The sequence below is a fragment of the Pyrus communis genome, chromosome 12 (genome assembly GCF_041283825.1).
Source record: "Pyrus communis isolate YQ-2024b chromosome 12, ASM4128382v1, whole genome shotgun sequence".
NCBI classification, from domain to species: Eukaryota; Viridiplantae; Streptophyta; class Magnoliopsida; order Rosales; family Rosaceae; genus Pyrus; species Pyrus communis.
This window is the reverse complement of record NC_142576.1, coordinates 3768689-3790944: the sequence shown is the minus strand read 5'-3', so window position 1 is coordinate 3790944 and position 22256 is coordinate 3768689. Positions and strand designations below refer to the sequence as shown.

Below are 22256 nucleotides of genomic sequence, written 5' to 3'. Positions count from 1 at the left end.
GCTGAACTGTATATTGTGTTACCAAGTAGAACTTACAAATCCCGAAGTGGAAAATTAGTTGGGAAAATGTCAAAATAATTTGACCTTTAAAAATCAAAGAAAAGATGGAGGCATAGCCTACTATAGTAGGCTTCTCCTCCCTACGCTTATCCTATTAGAATATTAGTAGGAAGCAAACATTATTTCCCAATTTTACTATAAGTGAGTAATTAAGGATCAATTTCCAATAGCAATTGTATATAAATTAGGACATCTAAACCTCTTTTAATAAGACTTTTCCAAACCAACTTGAACTCAAACATCTGCGGATGCATTTCAAATTATAGAATCAAAGAACCACCAGTACAAACATAATGCAGAGGATTGAAAGATTACTGATATCCAATTTGCATAATCAACATTGTGATCAAATTGACAAAGCCAACTCAAAATAATTTGCTTCCACTTATCTCACCGAACTTAACAACAATAATGTTAAGCTTCAGCTAACAACAAATTTTGTTAACTTTCAAATTACTCCATCACAATGAGCAATAAAGTAATAATTCAACCACTTGCTGTCTTTCAAATTACTCCGAGACAATGAGTAATAAAGTAATAATTCAACCACTTGCTGTGATTCATAAGCATCAAAATAAATTATAACTTCACAAGACATGAACCAACTTGCGAAACAAAACCAAAATTGTTTGCCCCACTCATCCATGCCAAACTCAGTATTTACAATTAATACTTCGTTTCAATTATCTCATTACTCAAACATAATGAATAACATGATCATCATTCAACCAGTTGCTTAAACAAAAATCTTAAAAAATATCCGTAAGCAACACCATGCATAATTATAGTACAATTACACCAAATGCCTTGTCAAATAAGAAACGATTTTAAAGCATGACAAGAATTATAATTTAGGGTAAATTACACAGAACTACCTCAACTACTGGGTCATTAACAGTTTCATACCTCGTCTTTAAAAAGTTTCAATGTCATACCTCATCTACGAATTTGTTAAAATTTCATACATTCCGTCAGTTATCTGTCAATTCCTCTGTCAAAATGCTGACGTGGCAAGTGACGAGACCCATTTTCTATTAAAAAATTAATTAAATATTATAAAAAAAATATTATAAAAAAGAAAAAGAAAAAAGAAAGAAACCCAAACCTAGATCCCATCCCCCCTTCCCATCTTCCCTATCCGTCCCCCCTTCCAAACCTAGAACCCCTGCGCCCACTCTTCCTCCATCTCCTCCTCCTTCCCATGGCGCTCCTCCCCTTTCCCCTCCCTCTCCTCATCCTCCTTCTCCTCCTCCTCCTCCTCCTGCTTCACTAACCTCTCCCCCCAGGATGGGTGCGCGATGGGTTTGGGGAAGACGGGAGGGAGAAGAAAGGGGTGGGTTGCAGGGAAAGGGTTCTGGGCTTGGAAGGAAGGTTTTGGGGGGCGGGGGGGGGGGGGCGGTGTGGGATCAACGGGGAAGATGCGAAGGGTATAGAGGGGGTTGAAGCTGTTGGATGGAGAAGGAAGAGAGGATGCAGGGAAGGTTGAAGTTGTTGGCGTTGGTGGGGCAGGGGTCGGGGGTGGATGAGGTGGTGGCGGGTGGAGATGTTGGTGTGGGTGGGGAAGGGGTCGGGGGTTGTAGGGAAGGGGAAGGGATCTGGGTTGTAGGGAAGGGTGTGGGTTTTTTTTTTTAATTTTTTTAATTTTTTTAGGGTAAATTATTATTTTAATAATAGTTTATTAATTTTTTTTAATAAAAAATGGGCCATGTCTCAAGCCACGTCAGCATTTAACTGATGAATTAATAGACAATTGATGGGAGGTACGAAATTGTAACAAATTCGTAGATGAGGTATGTCATTGAAACTTTTTAAAAACGAGGTATGAAAGTGTTAATGACCCAATAGTTGAGGTAGTTTTGTGCAATTTACCCAATAATTTAAAACTAATAGCCGACTTAAATACCCTTAGACTTATGCTCACATTCAAACATATGATTCTCCCACTTGAGCATAAGTTGAAAGTATCGCACAACTAAAAAAGAATTCAAATATATAAACCAATTGGTTCCCAATTTGTCACCAAGATAATAATGCATAATCTAAAAAAATGTCTCATTCATTTGAGGAAAACTTATCTCACATAAACCCAAAATGAACATTTTCTGTTATGATCAAAATCAGAAAATCAAACACAACATTTTTGCACTCAATTTAATCCTAACTGGTTCATTATCCATCAAAAAGATCAACCAAAATATTTTATAATGTCTAGATATGACAATAATGTCTTGATTAACACAAGATAATCAAGACCACTACTTCTACAAAACTCAAAATTCATCTTCATGGTAGGTTAGTTTTACAAAAAGATCAAATACTCATGAATCAAATATGTATTCTGATCACAACTATGTGAATACCAATTAAATTATCTTTCTAGTGAGTTCAAATAAGCAGAAATCGTCGTAATTTTAGCTTCAAAGAAAATGGCAAATCTGAGATTTCACATATCCTGAATAAATCCAAAAATTAATTGAACTTACACAACATACCTCACAATTTGCAATTCCAATTGAAATAGTGGAAGCAAACATCATAACTTTAAAAACCAAAGAAGATGAAATCATAGCAGACTTCAATAGTAAGTTTCTCCTCTTTACCAGATACACAATGTTCAACCAAACAATGGACCTTTAGTCCAATAATGAGTTTTTTTTTTTTCTTTCTGTGATAGCAGTGATCACTATTTATATTGGCAAACAATCTTTACGAATATCCTATTAGTATCCTTGTAAGAAACAAACATTGTCTCCAATTTTAACATAAGTGACTAATATAGTATCAATTTCCAATTCTAAACCTCTTTCAATAAGACATTTCAAATCAATTTGAACCCAAACATCTGGCCAAAATACTCCTACATTTATGCTCATATTCTAACAGGGATAATACAAGGGAGACCGAAATTTTAAACTAAATTTGCAAACCAAATGATGTGGTTGTAGATAATTGAATCATTAATTAAATGTCGATTAACGTACTTATTTTTTATTGATGACACATTATTTAGTTTGCAAATTTAACTTAAAATTTTGATTCATTTAGCATTATTCTTCTAACAAAGACACATGCAAGAAGGTGTAATATATTATATGTAGGCCGAGTTCGGTTTATATTTGGCATGGAGAAAAAAACAGTGCGCCTCGTAAACCCAAATTCCCAGATTGCATGCAAAAGTGGACTTGGATTGTCTGCCCTCTCCATTCCATACCCTTCTCATCCTCTCATATTTATGTAGTCACGATTAAGGCACATCAATATTTCATATTGATTTTTTTTATAGAAATAATAAAACAAAAAACAATGGGAATATAAAAGGCTGACGTGGCTTAACCATGACTACTTAATATAGAAGGGGATGGAAAGAGTATGGGATGGGGAGGGCAGGCAATTCAGGTCCAAAGTCAAAACACAAATATGTGTACCACAAGCCCACAGGACATGCAAAACCCAAATTCCCGGATTTCCACAGCATGATTTCAATAAATTATAAGGGAAACTAACTAAAAGTGAAAAAAAAAAAAAAAAAAAAACACTCTAGTTTTAATAAAAAATGACAAATAAAGATGTTGTGAATAATATCAGAGAAAGATAAAAATATGGTTTTTCGTTAAAAGTGAACAGTACCTGGTGTATTTCGTTAAAACTCCCTAAATTATATAGGTAAGGAGCATGAGCATGTACATTTGTTAATGTAGCCTAGTTTGATCTGGGATAATATTAGAGAGACTAAATTTGTAGATAAAATTTACAAACTAAATAATGTGTCACCAATAAGAATGAGCAAGTTTATCAACACTTAAGTAATAATTCAATTATCAACTTCCATGCAGGGCCGATCCAGAGATTTTTGAGGCCCGGGCGATACCAAAAAATGTGCCCTCACTTCATATAAAAAAATTATTTGTTTTTACACGTAAGACATCGATAAAATTATATTTAGAAAATCACTTCAAACTCAGTAATTTAGAAACAAGGAAAAACTAATTTATTTTGTATCGAAATAAGGAAACCAAAAAACTTCATGCTTACAAGTAGATAGATTATGAGTTTCGTTTTCCATCTGAATTTTTAAAGTATTTTTGTATAAATCGTGAGATGTTTTTTCTTATTTACCAACCTCGTCAATATAAGACCACTACAAAAAAAAAATGGTAATTGCGACACCTTTTTTACGACGCGTGATGCGGCCCTAGCAATAACTATTAAATTTCATTATTTTATGCGCGCTAAACTTTGACGCTCTGTTGTTTGCAATAGGAATAAGTTCCGTTGCACACACCTCTGTTGTGAATAAGTAGAAGGAAAAAACAAAAAAAAACAACTGCACGTTCTCATCTCCCTCTCGCTCTCTGCCTCTCTCGTTCTCGTTCTTCGCCTTTCTCCCTCTCTTCAAAGTATAGATCCTTCTTTGCCATTCTTGCCACAACCACTGATGCTGAGACACAATTGAACCATTTAAGGATTTATGTTTCTTGTTCCTCTCTCAAATCTCCCATTTCCCTAACCCTGATATTTTTTGTCATCTCTCAGTTTTTTCTTTTGCTGCTAGAAATTTGATTTCAACCTCATCCATTCTCATTCGATAAGATTATTTGAGGAATTTTTTGTTTTTCCTTGGTGTTGTTTCATCATTTTCCGCAAATTCCAGCCTTATCTATTTTCCATTAGTTCTCCCGTTGTTTAGGGTTTTTTTTTTTTTTTTTTCTTTTCTATGTTCAATTTCATTACTAATTGCTAATATTGTTGAAGGATTTTTTGTAATTGGAGCCAGTCAAAGAAGTTTGCTGGCTTGATTTTGTTTGTTTATTCTTTAATGGCACTGGCGACTCAATTAGCAAGAGAAGCAGAAATTTGGGGGTGGATTAATTGGAGAAGGATGAGGAAGAAAGCATTGATGAATGCAGAGACAATGGTGAGGCTTTTGTGAAGAAGCATGGAGTGGTCAGAAAATGTGAGATTTGTAGAGGAAAAGGGAAGAACTGTTTGGAAAGGAATGGTGAATGATGAGTCGAAATCCGAGCAAGATGGAGGAGAAAATGGAAAGCAGGCCTCTAAGAAAAGTGGGAATGGGGTGTAGTTTAAAGGTAGAAGATGAAGTGGGGCATTCTGATGACATCGATATAGAGAAAGGTTTGCGAAGAAGCAAGAGAGTAAGTAGGTTATTTTCTTGGGGCCATAAAGGATCACACAAAGCAGGAAGAAAGAAAAGTAAATAAGCAGTCCAAGAAAGTAAGTAATTTGTAAATTCTATGTTTATGTCATTTGTTGTTAATGTTGTGATTTATAATGTAATTGATCTGGTATGCATACAGAAGTGGTATTCTATGTTTATGTTGTCATTTGTTGTGACTTGTATAAAAATCTATGTTTATGTCATTAGTTAACAAAATTGCTCAAGTTCGCCACAAAAAGTGTAAGAAGAAACGATTCTGCATTCCTTGCATACATAAATGTCATGCATTAATTTGCTCTGTATCTTTTAATATTTCTGATTAATAACTTACTAAAACGTTGGGTTAATTGAGTTCGTTTTTTAAGAATGGCCACCACCTTTTGAAGTGAGTTGTCTAGAAACCAGTAAATGATGTTTGATTTAGTTTGGACATGGTTTAAATATTTCAAAGTGTTATGATATCATCCACATTCAACCATCATGTGTTTGTCGTGAGCTTCTTCTACCGATTCATGTATGTTAGACCATTAATTCTATTATTACATTAAGAATTACTCCACTAATTTATCTTTAAGAAAGGTAGCTACTTTCGTGTTGTTTTGCTGTAATAACTTGGTCTGTATAAAAGGTTGATCTATGTTATAAATTGGTGTCTTCTATACCCCTCCATCTTTGTTTCTTGTGTTTTTTCCCCTTATTTTGTTCCTCTTTCCCTAGAAATTGGCTTGGTTGGGTAAAAGCTACAGCTAAGGTCGAGTGAAATCAGATGTTGTTGGGATGAGTTGCATCAAAATTCCACTATAACAGGTAATACATAAAATTTCTAGGTTAAGTTCCATTTCTTGATATGACATCTGGTTATAAGCTCAGTTATAGATGTATCAGTGGTACTGAAATTGTTCTTATGAAAGTAATTATACAAATGCTGGCGTTGTGCCGTTTGTTATAGTTGTATCAGTGGTCTGCAAGTTACTTTTGTTCCTTTGTCATTATTGTTATCATTTTTGTGGTAGTAAATTCTTGTCAACTACAGAGACTGGAAGATGAAGAGGAGAGGCATAAAGTTTAGAAGGAAAAACACTCAAGGGGATCTCTTGCTGGGTCCGACAGAGAAGCACTGGTCTGATGTAGTATTATAGACTATATAAATGTCTAACCATGTATATATGTTTAATTACTCCAAATGAAATACATTACAAATCTCAAAGATTCCAAATAAGTGTTTTTCATTTTGTAAATTATGAATTGTAACATTGATTTGAATTTCATTTTAGTTTGGAACCTGTAGTATAATTTCACATGAATTTTTTTGTTGAAGTTGTTAAAAATAATGTCATTGGCGTCCAATTTGACGCCCAATATTTTTTTTAAACCTAGTGGTAATTATTTGCGACGCGTTTCTTGCCGTCACAAGCCCATAGTAAATAGTATTTGCGATGCGCTCATAGTGTCGCATATAATCGACCAACATTTACGACGCATAGTAATTGCGACGCGTTACTTGCGGTCGCAAAAGGCCTATTGTGACTCTTTTGGTAGATTTTGCGACGCGTTTTTACCGTCCCAAAAGGACTTTTTTTTTTTTTTTTTTTTTTTTTTTTTTTTTTTGTAGTGGACTAAAAAAAATAATGATATTTTCAAGTCTTTAAGAATATGTATAAGGAATGAATGAGCATCAAATTAAACCTTTTGATGACACGTCATATGATTTGCAAATTTGGTCTAAAAATTTAGTCTACACATTACCCTTTGTTGAAGATTAGACTTGAATTGGAACGAATGTTTCAAAATAGCAACCTAGATAGTTACTATCTAGTAATTAAAAATAAATTAACAACAAACAAAAAATTGTAAAAATTGAAAAAAAAAAAAAAAAAAAAAAAAAATACATGCACATAGCATTTCTAACTTAGGACCTCTCGTTAATTTTTAAATACAAAAACCATTGTTTCTAATTAAACTTCTAATCATTTAGCCAAATTTTATAAATTTATACTGTTATGAAAAGAAATTTATAAAAATTGGAATTTAAATAAGCACACATGATGTTTTGAATCCAAGACCTCCTCATTAATTTCAAACAACAAAATCACTAGTTCTAGTTAAATTTCTTTGTAATAAAACCAAATTTTATAAATTTATACTTTTATGAAAACGTATATAAATATGCCACATTAATAATTTTGATGCCCTAATTTTTTTTGGGCCTCGGATGGTCGCCCTGCCCTCACTAGGCCTAGGTTGGCCCTGCTTCCATGTCATTTAGTTTACAAAACTTTATTCACAAATTAAGTTTCCTAGCATTACTCATCTGATCTGATACAAAATCCGTCTTCTTGCCCCAATTAAGTTGTCTCTTACTCAATTACTAAACCGTCGTCAGTAATTTTAGCATCAATGTCACTTGGAGAATGAAACTTTCAATTTTGGGAATAGTAAAGGGAGATAAAAATTTGAGACCAAGAAAAATATTACTAGACAAGAGCTAATTAAAAGCTAACTAGTTAAGTGGGATCATATGTCTTGGATGTTTTGTTCGTTGCCCTATTGGAATCGGACAACTATTGTGACATTTTAACTTAGGCCTTCTACAATATTTTAGGCAAGTTTAATTCCTTTATTTAAGAATCATGCACTTTAAATTCTTATTTCTATAACACTATTGCTATAATGATGGGAATTTGATAAAAGAGAGCTCTATCTTTTAATTAAGAAACTCATTTATTTTTCTTTTTCCTTACTACTCATGATTTTTCATTTTAAACTGACCTTTAGTTCTTTGTCAAGAACTTGCTATAAATTTACATGAAAAATCATGTGCAAAAGCAGACAAACAGTAGTAAGGCATTGAATATTGTTGGAGAAAAAAGAATGATTGGTATGATTGTAGTGTTGTTGGAAAAGAAAGAGACATAAGCCCCCATTTTCATGCCTAAAAGCTCTGCGAACTGATTAAAGCATGCCTTTTTGGGCTTCTTGCCAATAAGGTGGGGAGCATAATCATCATGAATTGCATACTTGATCAGTTACTCAGATGAAGCATTGGCATTCCAAGCAGGAACAATGCAACTTCCACTTGAGACCAATTCTTCTACATCTAAAATAGGTGTGATCTTTTTGTGGCCTTAATAAGTAATTGACACGTATTTATTATCTTAACTTTTCTTAGTGTTGTTGCCATAAATTTAATAGGGACGTTTTGAATTAGACGTCTCGTTTTTAAATGTCATAGACTAAACATCTATTACTTTTACAAATTTGATTAAACATTTTTCCTACAATTTTGGTACTTTAATTTTATTTCATTAGAAGTTTATTCACGTTGGCATTCCCTTTTTTCCTCCTATTTTTATGCATATCTTATTATGATGATTTAAGAATTTTTTTATTTTTTTTATTAAAATAGTTATTTTAGTTAATTAAATAGAATGTAACAAAACTCGTTGATAGGTACGTTTGATTATAATGGTACATTTAGTTACTTGGTACATTTGAATTTTTGGTCCATTTGGCTTCTTGGTACATTTGAATTTTTGGTACAGTTAGTTTTGGTACGTTTGAATTTTTGGTACGTTTGTTTTTAAAACATAAGTTTTATTACTTTTTGTCCTAATAATGAGGAATTACTTTAATTAATTTTTTTTTTTATATAGAAAGAGTCGTTAACAATGTAAAAGTTTAAATTATTTAAATTAATTTTTTTTTTCTAGAAAGAGTCATTAAGCAACAGATAATAACCTTTTTGTTAATTCAAAATTCTATGATTTATCGTTATTATTTAGCATTATCTACAATAATAAGGATTTTTCTCTAATCAACTAAAAGTTGTTCCAAAGGCTTATCTACCAAAAAAACAAGATTATCTAGAGCATTGTGTATGAATCAAACATATTTTTAAACAATCCAAAAAGATGAATATTCATTTTAATATAGTTTATAATTGGGTACGTTTTAATTTGGAGTTGGTACGTTTTCATTTTTCATTTAATGTAGGTTCGTTTCCATTTGGCTTGGGTGTACATTTAGATTTAAAAAGTTAAAATTTTTAGACTTAAATATACTTGAAATTATTTAAAATAAATAGCAGATATTTAAATGTAAATTAATTTCAATTAATCTGAAGTAGTTCAAGTCTGAGTATCTTAATCAAATGTTTCAAATGCTTAATCAAAAACTCAAAAAACATAAATGTTTGGTCTACAAAAGTCTAAAATTAGACATCTAATTCTAATTTTCTCTAAAAATGTGTCAAACACTTATTGGGACCATAAAGAAGCCATACTTGTTTTGGGTGTACAAGATTTGACCTCCTTCCCCCTAGGGCTGTGCCTGCAGCAGCTGACTTAATATTAAAACCAACTTCACTTGCCAACTTCACTAATCCACATTTTTTCGAAATTAGGTTTCTTCACTACCTTAGTAAAGCTTCTCATAGTCAAGAAAATTTTCAGTATACTGGAAATACGATCTGATACACCAAGTGTTATAATACAAATGGTTGGATACTTTTGGAAAAAGTAAAAATTTCAACCACAGAATTTAACATATCCCTGCCAACTACGAGTGTATTTTCTCTCACCATGGCATCACCATCGTATTGGCACAAACATGAGTGTGATTCGATCAATTCACTACACAAGTGGCACACATGAAGATACTATTTTCAAAGTATTCAAGCAAGAAATGAAAAACTTAAATTTTAAAATGGTAGGATTATGAGCAACTTATTGGTTGGTATTATATTGCTCAAGAACAAAATTATTAATTCCAATCCTCTCTAACGTGATTGGATGAGAAGGGTGAAGTTTCATTCATGTCTAATCCAATACAAATATAAAAAGCATTCACCTTTACTTTTAGGGTCAAGTACAAAAAACTACATCAACTATTGGTGTCACGATACTTTCATACCTCATCTTACGAATTTGTACCAATGTCATACATCCGTCAGTTTTTCTGTTAATTTTTCTGTTAAGTGCTGACGTGGCTAGATACTGGGGCCACTCACTAATCCAATTGGATTAAAATATAATTAAATATATTTTTTAATAATTAAAAAATAAAAAATAATTTTTTTTTTATATATAAAATTATGGATCCACCCTCTCTCTCGCCTCTCTTATCTTTCTCTCTGGACACCCACATGCATCCCCAAAACCTTCCCACCCTTTCCCACGCATCCTTCCCAACCTTCCTCCCCCTCACCCTTTCATCGCCCCGCTCCCATCTTCTCTGCACAACCTTTCCCTCCAAAAACTCTCCCATCTAGAGCCCATCAACCTCTCCGTATCCCACCTTTGCTTCGCCACTCTCCTGCCCCGCCACCCCTCCCTCTTAATCACCTGCCTCGCCGTCAACCACAACCTCTTCTATGCCGCATCGGGCCACGAGAAATGCCCTGGATCTCCGCTGCGTCGAGCCTGAAGATTTGGCGGGACTCGGATCTCCGCTGCGTCGAGCCAGTCAAGGCACATGAGGACGTCGTGAATGCGTTGGCAGTGTCGAACGACGGGACGTTGTACACCGGGTTGACGGATTGTAGGATCTGGGTGTGGTCCAAACCATTCGGGGAAGACGGAGAAGACGGGAGCGGGGTGGGATCTGGGTTGGGTGGTTCTAGTTTTGAGTTTGGAGCGGGGTGGGATCTGGGTTGGGTGGTTCTGGTTTTGAGTTTGGGGAAGATAGGGAGCGAGGGGAAGAAAGGGTGAAGGGGAGGAAGGTTGGGGGGGGGGGGGACGGGTGGGAAGGGTTTGAAGGATGCAGGTGGGTGTCCAGATAGAGAAAAAAAAGAGGCGAGAGAGAGAGGGTGGTGGAGGAAGGTTAAGGGGGGGACGGGTAGGAAGGGGTCGGGGGGGGGGGGGGGGGTGGTTGGGTGGGAATGGGTTTTGGGGATGGAGAGAAGAAAGAGGCGAGAGAGATAGGGGAGAGAGATTTAATATAAATTTTTTTAAAAAATTTTTAATTTTTAATTATATTTTAATCCAGTTGGATTAGTGAGTGGTCCCCGTATCTAGCCACGTTAGCACTTAACAGAAAAATTGAAGGAGGTATGCCATTGACACAAATTCGTAAGATGAGGTATAACATTTCCATTTAAAAAAGATGAGGTATGAAAGTATCGTGACACCAGTAGTTGAGATAGTTTTTTTATACTTTACCCTTACTTTAACATGCCTTGCCAAACGAGATCAACGTTTCCTTAGTAAAGGATATACATGTTCCGAAAGTGCTTTTAATTTTTTTCGTGTATAAAGTATCATTACTATGAAGAGCTAGCAAAATTCTGAATGCCATACAAAATATACAAAACCCAAATCCTCATATTGCAAATGCATGATCCAAAAATGAATCCTAAAACATTACCAATGTTTTGATGTCATGTAAAAACCAAGACATTCAATTTTGGAACTTCTACAAATCTTTGATCCCATGTTGAATGTGATTTCAGCCCCGCCTCAATCGATCTGTATTGTTTCTTTTGCTAGAACTTCTGTTTAAAAATGAAATAAAATAGTGGATTAAGTGATATTAAGTTGTCCGACTAGGATGACTGACGATGTAGGACAGAGAGCATCTACCTCAAACCCCACCTAAAAGGAAAGGATTCTACACTGGTTGTGCGGAACTTGCTATCGAAACAAAATAATAGATGTAACAGTACAAATCATAAGTTGGAGAAGCTTACTCATTTCCTGCGCACAGCCATAAGCAAGAGGTAATCGGCACCCAAACGAAAGAGGCCAACCACCTGTGTGAAGCTCAGAAAAATTCCCGAGCAACACTGCTGGAAACGACAGACACTAAGAAGAACATGGTGGTATTGGAAACACCCAAGCCGGTGAGAGCACCAAAACTCTACACACGAACTCCACAAAGAACATGGCTGGAAATCGAAGCAAGGAACGGCCAGGAAGAGGAAAACCTTCGGGGGTTGAGGAATTGGATTGGCCGAATTGAAAATTTGGGAGAACTAGCAGTAGATGCAGGAAGAGTAGAAGGATAAGAGGGAGAAGATGACCCAGCAATCGACCCCAGCCTAAGCTAGGGCTGGTGCCACCAAAAGTGCTTAAAACTGAAGATCTCACACAATCAGTGAGGAAGACTCTATAATCAACGGTGGTTGGAGAATCAGCTAGCTGGAAGCTCCTCGGATTGGTGGTGGATGCTTCTTGAATGTTCTTTCGTTTTTAGGCCTTTGGGCTTTTTTATGTATATGTTTTTTTTTTAGGCCTTTTTTGGTTATTTATAGGTGTTGTTGGGCCTTTGTTCGGTTGTAAGTTTGTGTACTGTGTGTTTGTTTGAATAAATTCTCTTCCTTGACCAAAAAAAAAAAAAAAAAAAAGTTGGAGAAGCTAGAAAAGATATAAAACAAAACCATTTTAACTCTCTCAAAGGTTCTTATTCCTTTGTATCATAATCTCATTATTGCAAATAGGACTGGTGCATACAGATACTCTTGCTACGCAAGCATGGAAAAATTAAGGGTTATTATACAAAATGGTTCCTGAGATTTGCATGATCAATAGAAATGGTCCCTGAGATTGTCCACCATTCATGAATTTGGTCATTCCGTTAAAAACTCTTTGGGCAATTTTCAAAGCTTCATAACTCAATCGATTCTTAACCAAATTCAACCCATAATGTATCAAAACGAAGATAAGAAAGTGTAGAACAAGATTATACCTATTTAGAATCCCAATGATTGCCAGAGATGGCCAAAAAATAGGCTGAAAGGTGACTGGTTAGAGAGAAAACTGGCAAACTCGGTGGAAACTGGGTAAACTTTAAATGTTCATAACTTCTTCAATACTCAACGAAATCGAGTCATTCAAAAATGAAAATCATACTTCTCGACGAGGAAAAGAGGATGGTATCTTTATTTACTGATAACTAGCCGTGGTTTGGCCGGAAAACTACTCAAAAGTGGCTAAATCGAAAATGGTTAACCAATTTTGAGTCGTTGTCCAACCAAACCACGGCTAGCCTTCGAAAAAGGTACCATTCTCTTCGTCTCGTCAGGAAGTATTATTTTTATTTTTGAATCACTCGATTTAGTTGAGTATTGAAGAAGTTCTGAACGTGTAAAGTTTACCCAGTTTTTGGCGAGTTTTCCAATTTTCCTACGGACCAGTCACCTTTCAGGCTATTTTCCGGCCATCTCAGGCAACCATTGGGCTTCCAAGTAGGTATAATCTTATTTTATACTTTCCTATCTTCATTTTGATATATTATGGATCGAATTTGGTTAAGAAACGATTGAATTACAAAGCTTTGAAAATTGCCCAAAATCCTTTTTAATAGAATGACCAAAATCATGGATGGTGGACAATCTCATGAACCATTTATATTGATTTTCAATACCATTTCTATTGATCATGCAAATCTCAGTGACCATTTCTATTGGTCATGCAAATCTCAGAGATCATTTTGCATAATAACCCAAAAATTTAAGCATGCCAAAATCTTGTTCCCAACAAGATAGGAACCATAAACATCATGAACTGCATTCTTGATCTCTTCCTTGCTAAAAACTTCGGAATTCAAGTCGGGAAAGGCCCCAGTCAAGGGCTTAACATCAACACCAATTTCATCTGCCAACTCATATAGTCCCTTCTTTTCAAGACTCGGCTTCTTCAGTACCATAGCCGCCAAGTAACCCAATTCAACTGCCGTATTCTGTATCATACATGTCAGTGCAGAAGTGCTAGAACAGCTAATATAGCGACTAATATTCATGCCCACGAATCAGTCACTCTGATCAGAAAGAAGTCTTCCAAGTCCAGATTGAGAAAACATCTTTTCGGTAAGAATAATTGAGCAACTCATCAAGCCTTGGGATAATCAAGCAACGACTGTCGGTACAAACAAGAAACATTTTGGCTATAGACATGGAAAACTTGAGTTCAGTCCCCATAACTCGGTTCCTTTGCTACGGCGACTTCAACCATAATATTTTCTCATCAACCAAACGAGCATTTCCCGTCACTACACTTACCGTTACCTTAACTCCGTGAACTTCAACTTCGTATGGACGCATTTTTTATAGTATGCGATAAGGGATCATTTTGAAATAAACAAAGAAAAAAAAAATCAACAGGACGTAAAGAGAAAAGATGCATGTTCGTATATATATAGCTAGGCTCTGAGACCCTTGAGTTTAATTGGTGGATTTATTGGAACTTATTTTGTTACATGGTATGGGGCGAAATTGATGGGACTTAAACTGGTGACACAGAGTAATTAGATGATCATATCAATTTATTAAAATTTAATTACATAATGAATTTGATATGTATAGAATACTGGAAAGACACTCAAGATTCCAGTCTTTTTTTATGCCTATCCTTTCATATGAAATGAAAAAAATGGTGAACGCAAGCCAGCAAGGTGCCCTGCTTTGCGAGGGTCGGGAGAAACATCTATCATACTCAACATTACCCTTGCTTTGCAAAAATAATGTTTTCACTACTGAAACCTGTGACTTTTCGGTCACAAAAGAACAAACTTTCCGTTGTGCCAAGACTCGCCCTCTTTCGTATGAAATTAAAATCACTTGATAATTTTGATTAGCTTGATTGAGTCTTGATATCAAATCCCACACAGGTTTTTTATGATCATGTTAATCCAGACCATTCCTATCCTCTTGATAATGAACGGTAATTAAAGACTCCTTCTCCATATGCATATGGCAATGGAAAGTCAGATTAAGAAAAAATACACTGTGTTAATCTGGAGTTTGAAAAACGTAATAATTAACATTTTCCGCCATTTTTGGAATGCAAGAGAGAATGTGCATAAAATGAATTCAAGAAATGCAATTTTGACAAGACCAACTCATGTGTCTTTGCAACTAAGTGTCCGACCGATTAACATGTTTGGAGGGGAAAATTACAGATGCATACACCCATTTTTCATTTCGATTCTTAAAGAACTAAAGTCAATCAGCCTCTGAAGGAGTTTCTAGGTGATGATCATATGAATGCAGACCACTTTTCTCCTCATGGCAACATATATGGCGAGATTTCGATTAACAAGTTTGGAGGTGAAATTTCGAATAATATTGCTTGATTTAGTGGTCCATCAAGTAATCCAAAAATGAATCCTACAACATTACCAATTTGCCTGTTGGAATCCATTGTCTCGCATCGGACAGAGGGAGAGAAGAGTTTAAATAGAATTACCCCATTCTAACTAATACCGAGACCTTTTATGATAAAACCTCACTCCTAAGGATTGAGCAGGTGGCCAAGTGGGGACAGTATCAGTGTTGTTGGAGTGGGCCATCAGCTTGTCTACCTGAAATTTAACACTGCCGCCTAACAGATTTAGACTAGCATATACTAATTTCATGTAGAAATTAGAACATTCAATTTTGGAGCTTCTACAAATCTTTGGTTCCGTGTTGAATGCAATTTAAGACTGCCCTATTCGATTGGTGTTGTTTCTTGTGCTAGAACTTCTGTTTAAAAATAAAATAAAATAGTGGATTAAGTGATATTAACTTGTTGCGTGAGAATGTGAGGTAAAAAAGTCCCACATTGATGAATGGAGAAAACTTTGTAAGGGCTTATAAAAGGTTAGACTACTTCCCATATTGTCAATTTGTTTTATGGTGAAACCTTAACTTTCTTCATGGTATCAAAGCCTAGTTGGCTCACGTGTAAAGCACAACGGTCATACGTGCTCCACATCACTCCGTTTGTGTGATCGCGAATCCCCCATACTTGTGAGGGGGCGTGTGAGATTGTGAAGTAAAAAAGTCCCACATTGATGAAAAGGAAAAACCTTGCAAAGGCTTGTAAGGACCCATTTGTTTGACTTGCTTAGTTTCATTGGACTAGATTGGACTAACTCCCACACGTGCTCCACATCACTACGTTCGCAAGTTTCATTGGACTAGATTGGACTAACTCCCACACGTGCTCCACATCACTCCATTCGTGCAAACGTGAATCCCTCATACGTGTGAAGGGGAGTGTGAGAATGTGAAGTAAAAGAGTCTCACATTGATGAAAAGGAAAAACCTTGCAAAGGCTTGTAAGGACCCCGTTTGTTTGACTTGCTAAGTTTCATTGGACTAGATTGGACTAACTCTTAGTCTAGTCCAGTGTTTGAGCTAATAGTTCTCAGCGGGAGTCCCGAAAACCACGGAACTAGCTAAGACCTGCTTCTTGCGTTGCTCTGCTGGCGTCCTCACTGCAACGACAACTTCATCTTCTTTGCAACCACAACTTCATCTTCTCTGCATCGTCCTCTCTCTACACACATGTGCACATCTTCACAAATTCACATGAATGAAAACCCATATTCGCTGGGATTGCAAAACCCATATTGGAATCGTAAAACCCAGACACAAATTTCAAATCCCATATTCGAATTGCAAAACCAAGTTCGCTCGAAGCTCTGCAAAACCTAAATCCAAAAGGAAATAACCAAATCCAAGGATGCTCTGCAAACCAAATTCCTTCTCCAACTTTCGAGAAAGAGATAGAGGGTTCTAGATAGGGAAATTTTGGGGCACAATTTTTTTTTTATTTTATTTTATCCATTTGGTGCATGATTAAACTACACCCAACCATGGGCTAAAAGCCAAAATACCCCACTTATTCCCCCTTCCCCCCAAAACACAACCCAACCCAAGCCAAATGTCAAATCAAGGCCAAATACCCCCCAAGATTTAGCCCACAAATGCGTGAACTCACCCAAAATTACCCCACTCTCAGCCCGTTCACTCGCCCACTCACCCCACGCGGCCTGTGAGCCTTTAGCTCCTGACAGGGGGCCCATTGTCAACCACAACCCAGAGCCTAATGGCTCTTTTCTGCATCCAACGGCTAGCATTTTTGGACCGTTGGTTGATCCAAAGGTCCAGATTCACATTTTGTTTTTTTTTTTAAATGTTATTTTAAAATACATTGAATCCAACGGCTGAGATCAAATATAATCAAATCTAAAGGTAAAAAAAAAAGACCTAAAGGCCCAAATTTAAATCCAATAGCTAAAATAATTAAAAAAATTATTTAACTCTAAATTCATCCAAAAACTCTATAAATGCCTATGTATTTGTTCAAACATTTACACAAAACTCAATTTTCTCCTACAATTCTTCCAATTTTTCTTTCTACCATTTCTTTCCATTTCCAAATTGTTCAACATGGCAAGAAAGCATATTAGAGGTCGTAATTGGACCTGTGAGGAAGATGTTGCTTTATGCTTGGCATGAGTTTCTGTTAACAGAGATGGTGCAGTTGGCACGAATCAAAATAAAAAGGTTTTGTGGGATAAAATCATTAAAAAGTTTCATGAAAACTACAATGGCGGCAGGAGGGACGGTGGTGGTGTTTACGATTGGTGGAAGACTATCAACAAAGCATGCACTTTATGGAAAGGAAGTTTGGAGAGAACTGTGGTTGGCATGGCTAGTGGAAGGAGCGCCACATAAATTGTGAGTTTTTTTCTTGATATTTTATTTGTCATGTTCATAATATTATTTTGCAACTAATTGTTTTTATGTATTTTTTGCATAGGGTGACAACACAATGGAAATTTAAAAGACAAGACTAACACCAAAAAATCAAGTTTTTAAGTTGCAACATGCTTGGGACGTCCTCAAGGATTGTCCAAGGTGGGGAACCGATGCGGATCAACAATGGGAAAAATTATTTCAAAATGGAGCCGCATCGACAAATGTCGGAGATGAAGGTGTCGATGAAATGACCCCAACTCCTTCTTTTGCAAGGCCCCCGGAAAGAGATAAGTAAAAGGAAGCAAAGAGAAAAGGGAAGTCCCAAGATCCGATGAGTTGACACATTGCTACTGTAATTGCAAGATTGAGCGAAACCCATAGCGCTCGCCAAAAACAAACGGCCTGAATGCGTTTGCAACTGAAGGAAGAAGGAGATAGGGAGCAAGATAGGTTTGAAATTAATTTCATGATGGATGACCTCAACAAATACCACTCCAAAGAGAAGAAGTTCTTACGTGGTAAGCAAAATGAAATTTTAAGAAACTATACCACAAGGAGTATATTTCAAAATGTAAATCATCTCAACCATACACCCCAAGTCCACCACCATCACCAAGTCAAGATGGTGAATATCACTATTAAGTTTATGTAGTGTATGAATTATCGATTGCATTAAGTTTATGTGGTTTATATGGTTTATTAATTGTCATTTATATTAAGTTCATATATTTTATTAATTGTCGTGTGTATTAAATTTATGGCTTATTAATTATTGTTTCTATTAATCTAGATGCCTTCAATAATTATTGTACTTATTATTCCACACTTTGATGTAGAATAAATGCCTTCAATAATTCAACATTCATTCAATAATTTATCCAACATACCAGACAAAATACTTTGCACAAGAAGTCACTTAAATTTATTACTAGAAAATATCAACATAGTACACTTAAAATTATTACATAAATGCTTTGAAAGTTGAAAGATTGGTGAATATAGAGGATGATTGAAGGTTGAAAGTGTGACATCCCGTCCCGAGGTTATTAAAACGTACGTGCGAAATGACCCTTTTGCCCCTAGTTTGTTTTTGTTATGTTGTTTGGTTGTTTGTGTGGTGTTGGCATGTGTTGGGCCACACACACACACACACACTCTCACTGTCTCTCTGTCCCTTTCTCTGTCTTTCCCCCCGAGAACCCCATTCCTTCTTCCTTCTTCTGAAAACGTACGGACACACACACAAGTACACGATTCACCCACATATCGAAGGAACCAGGACCACATTCGAGCTCGTGGGGCAGAAATGAGTGCAGCTGTACCATTTTCAGGTGAGAAAACCACCGTTTTCACGTAGATTTCACGAGGTCCGTTTGGGGTACTATTCATGCAAACTTATTTCACCACGTTTTTGGGATTTTGAAGCCCGTAGATGACTTGGTGAGGTTCCCAGGAGTCCCGGAGTAACTCGTTGGACGAATTTGGACGTCGGGATCGCCCTGTTCGAACTTGGCCGGTTTTGGAGGTTGGTGACAGGTGAGATTTCGTAAGTTTTAACTCTTAAAAGTTGTTGGGTCGTGTTCTCCTAGTTCTAGGTGTCATTTTGGTGCAAGAATCACGAAAAACGGTTGAAAAACGAGTGAGAAAACACGAATTGCAGGTTTTTCCAGTTTCCGGCGCCGGTGACGTCGCCGGAGGCTCGCCGGAGAAGGTGACGGAATATTCCTGACGCCGTTGACGGAATCTGTTAGAACTAACGGAATATTCTGACGCCGTCAGCGTGCCAGGCAAGTGCCTGCACGTGGCCGGCCCTTGGGGGCACGTGCCTGCGCGTGGCCGGCCTGTGGGGGCGCGTGCGGCGGTGGAAAATTTTTCTAAAAATTTGGGTGTGATCCTGAGGTTGTGTAGAGTACGTTGGTATATTCATTTGTCCAATTTGAGCAATGTATGAGAAGTTGTTACGAGAAGTTGGTTATGTGCTTTAAAATTAACGTTTTTATAGTTATTTCGCATATAGGTGATACGTATCCTGAGGACGAGCGCGGTCACTCGAGGCAGGGGGGCTACGACCCTTCCACTTATCAGTGAGTGGGCTTTTGGTTTTCCGTATATACCTATATACTATATTTTCCCAGAAATTGAATAAATGTTTATTAGTTTATGCCATGCATTACATTATCGTCATTCATGCATCGTTGGTTATGTTAATAGTTGCATATATATATACATATGCATATTAGGTGTTGTGGACGCACAGGTAAGTGCCAGGTAAGTGGTATTTATGTTTATATTCCGTAGCAGTTTGAGATACTTAGAGAGCTCATAACCTGCACCCCCGGTGTTAGTGCTCCCGCCCAGAGTAGGGCACAGTCCTTCACATGATGTTCACCTCCCGCACCACACGCTCAGCTTGGATCCAAGTTAGGTGCACAGTCCTGTCGTACAGACCACTTTAGGTGGTTCCGACTCGTAGGTGACCCGCGATTAGTCGCCCAGCCTTCACGTGATCGTAGCACTAGAGCGTATATATATGTTACACCCAAGCCTGTCGTACATACCACTTTAGGTGGTTCCGACTCGTGGGCAGGTTCAGTTATTGAGTTTGAGATTTGAGCTCTAGATGCAGCCGTACAGGTCACGTTAGGTGACTCCGGCTGTCAGATTACATGATATTGATATGATTATACCTGAGCACTTGCATATCATTATGAGGTTTCGATATGGCATATTATTGAGCATGTTTGACATGTATACTATACGTATATTTATTTTCTGGGAAGTATACAGGTTTTACGGCGAGGGGTTAAAATGTATTTTTCTTAATGGTTTTCGAAAAGCTTTGTTTTTTCCCACTCACGCTTTTGTTTTGCGTCCCTCCAGGTTCTAGTTGCTTAGCAGGTTCGGTGGTTTCCCAGAGGGTTCTCCCGGCTTTTCTGACAGACATTCACCAGCGTAGGGTCACCTTTGGGTGTACTATTGTTGCATCTTTTCTTTTGGACTGCTGTAGAAATGCTCTGAATTTAGCGTCTCACTTACGCTAGCACTTGTATTAGTACCTTGTATGCTAGTTTTTAATTATTCGTACTTTTTATATTACTACTTTATTAGCTTCCGCACGTGCACATGGTTACGTCACCTTCGTGTGACGGCCAGCATGCCCTGATCTCGATCGGGGTGTGTCAGAAAGATTGTGTGATCAACTGATATTGAACATGTGTTTATATAAATGATGATTGATGAAAGTTGAAAGATTGGTGAAAGTTGAAGGTTGGGTGAAAGTTGAAAGTTGAACGGTTTGTGAAAGTTGAAAGTTTGGTGACAGTTGAAAGATTGGTGAAAGTTGACTTGCTTTGTGGAAAGATTTAGTGATTTTTCAATATCTATCGAAATTTAAATATTTTTAGATTAAAATGTTCATCAAATTAATTTACGATAGTCTACATAATTTTTTTTTTAATAATAATTTAAGAAAAAAAAAATTAGCCTAAGTTCATTCTTTAATAATCTTGGGCTAAAATTTTAGATCAGAAGGGTTGGAGCAAAAAAACTGTTTATGGGTTAAAAGCTAAATTTTCCTGTTAAAAAATTTGACTTTTAGCCCAATAGTTGGAGATAGTCTTATATGTGTAGTTCCCTTTGTTTTCAAGAGCATGGAGTTTCCTAGAAAAAAGAGAAAGAAAAAGAAAAAGAGAAAGAGAATTAATTTTTATTATTAGTCCAACAATGCACCAAACGTTACATTAAATTATTTCACTTTAATCTAAACTAAACTAGTCTAGTTTAATTTCTAAATTTAATCCAGTTCGAGATAATCCAGTGCAACAAACAAAAATACAAATCATAAGTTGGAGAAGAGAGAATATATAAAACAAACGCATTAAAGCAATCCAAAAGGTTCTTATTCCTTTTTCTCATGATCTGATTATTGGAAATAGGACTAGTGCATACAGATAGATAATCTTGCCAAAAAAGCAAGTATGAAAAAAATTAAAGCATCCCCAGAAGCTTGTTCCCAACAAGACAGGAAGCATGAACATCATGAACTGCATTCTTGATCTCTTCCTCAGTAAAACTTCGGAATTCGTGTCGGGAAAAGCCCCAGTCAATGGCTTAACATCAACACCAATTTCACCTGCCCACTCATATAGTCCTTTCTTTTGGAGACTCGGTTTCTTCAGCACCATAGCCGCCAAGTAACCCAATTCAACCGCCGTATTCTTTATCATATCTGTCAGTGCAGAAGTACTAATACATAGCTACTAATATTTGTGCCCACGAAGCAGTCACTCTGATCAGAAAGAAGCCTTCCGAGTCCAGAATGAGAAACATATTTTGGGTAAGAACGCATGAGCAACTCATCAAGCCTTGGGATAATCAAGCAACGACTTTCAGTACAAACAAGCAACATGTTGGCTTTTCGAGAGATGTTAGAAAACTTAAGTTCAATCCCCAGAACTCGGTTACTATGCTTCTGCGACTTCAACCATAATAATTTTTCATCAATCAAACGAGCATTTCCGGACACTACACTTACCGTTACTTTAACACCGTGAA

The 22256-nt window shown here is 36.5% G+C and overlaps 1 long non-coding RNA gene across 1 annotated transcript; it reads left to right on the top strand.

Moving 5' to 3' along the window:
* Positions 1-4349: 4349 nt before the first annotated feature.
* LOC148692193 (uncharacterized) lies at positions 4350-6547 on the top strand. The gene is made up of 3 exons (XR_015953982.1): positions 4350-5292; positions 5954-6043; positions 6270-6547. It is a non-coding gene; the product is annotated as an uncharacterized LOC148692193 (long non-coding RNA).
* The last annotated feature ends 15709 nt before the right edge of the window (positions 6548-22256 follow it).